The sequence below is a fragment of the Callorhinus ursinus genome, unplaced genomic scaffold, assembly GCF_003265705.2.
Source record: "Callorhinus ursinus isolate GAN/ISIS: 27379988/994484 unplaced genomic scaffold, GSC_fseal_2.0 scaffold136, whole genome shotgun sequence".
Classification (NCBI taxonomy): Eukaryota; Metazoa; Chordata; class Mammalia; order Carnivora; family Otariidae; genus Callorhinus; species Callorhinus ursinus.
This window is the reverse complement of record NW_027397198.1, coordinates 154,979-156,876: the sequence shown is the minus strand read 5'-3', so window position 1 is coordinate 156,876 and position 1,898 is coordinate 154,979.

The window sequence follows — 1,898 nt, the reverse complement described above, 5'->3', positions numbered from 1 at the left end:
TGAGAATGAAAAAAGCAATAATATCCAGTAGGAACTTAAACAGGCACATTGTAGACAACAAACTTAGGAGTTCATTTTAGGCTGTAATTAAGAGAGGCAAATGGGATTAGAACAATAATTAGCAAGTACACTTTTTAAATAAAATTGCATTATAGACCTTTGGGAAGTCATTGTGGTATATTGGGCCTTACCCTTCTTTGAGTCATGTTACAACATTCCTAGAAAACCCACATGATAAGCATCATCCTTTCCTTATTCCCTTTCTTTCCAACCCCACTGATGTGGTCTAGCCACTTTTTCTTTTATATCTAAATTATTATCTGGTTGATCTCATTGTGTCAAAACTAGACTAATATTTTGGAAAGAGGATGGATTTTAAGTCAAATGGACCCAATATTGCAGCCTAGTCCTAGGACTATCTTTATGTCAAAAACCTAATTTCTTAAATTTCTTTTTTTTTTGTGAAAAACAAATAAAATCACTCCCTATTTGTAAGGATTATTGGGAAGATTAAATAAATACTTTATATATCTTTAATCACAATAAATATAATCCTTAGATATTATGAATTATGTCTTGTTTCTTACCAATTAAGTAAGACCAAATAAAGTAGATATTTACTGAGAGGTAGCATGGGATGGAGGAAAGAACATGACCAGTTGGACTTCATCTACAATCCTTTCTTTATTTCCGACTTGCTGTGTGAATTAGGGCAAGTTACTTAACCTTTTAACTCATCTGTAAAATGCAGGTATTGTGAGAATTTAATGAATGAGAAAACGTATAGGCCTGGCACATAGCATACACTAAATAAGTACTTTGTGAACATCTATGTCAAGGGTTTATTCTAAATTCTAATAAAGATTTTAAAATGAAAAACTTCTACATGACTTCAAGAAGTTTAAAAAACTAAATGCCCAAGCAACCAGACTATGTCAAATAGATGTTTTCTAAGTATGTTTCTCACTTTAATATACCTCTCCTGAGGATTTGTGTAAATCTTCTGATTTAGAAAATTTCAAGTTCAATTTGGGCACAGTCTCAAAAAGGTGACCAGAGAGTAAGAATTCTATTTTTTTTAAAAGATTTTATTTATTTGAGACAGAGAACACATGGGGGGGAGGGTCAGAGGGAGAAGCAGACTCCTTGCTGAACAGGGAGCCTGATGTGGAACTAGATCCCAGGACTCCAGGATCATGACCTGAGCTGAAAGCAGTCGCTCAACCAACTGAGCCACCCAGATGCCCCAGAGAGTAAGAATTCTAAAGTGGGACTCAAACATTATTTAGGAATAAAGTTACTTCAATGGGCCAATATAAGTATTCCAGTTTCTATGGGATAGAAACAGGAAGGCATCATGAAAAGAGTGGGATCTTTGGAAAAAAGTAGCTTTGTTATCAAACCCAAATCTCAGTATCTTAAAAAAATGAAAATAATAATTCCTATTTTGCAGGGTTGTTATAAATATTAAAAGATATAAGATGTGGCACCTAAGAATACTTAAATTCTAGGGGCGCCTGGTGGTTCAGTTGGTTAAGTGTTCAACTCTTGATTTCGGTGCAGTCATGATCTCAGCCTTGTAACATCAAGCCCTATATCGGGCTTCATGCTGGGCATGGAGCTTGCTTAAGATTCTCTCTCTCCCTCTCCCTCTACCTACTCCCTCTCTCGCTAAAACCAAAAACCAAAAACAATAACACCAAAATGCACTTAAGTTCTAAATAATTTCTCCTGTTTCTTTCCCTCTGTAGAAGAGATGGGTATATCCATCTATCATATCTTGATTACAGCCAACAAGATCACTCTGATTCTGTTGACTTGAAAACAATCTTCTTATGGTAATGAGCTCAAGTTGAAAACTTTTCAAGGGATATTACCTTCTGGGAAGTTGACATAAA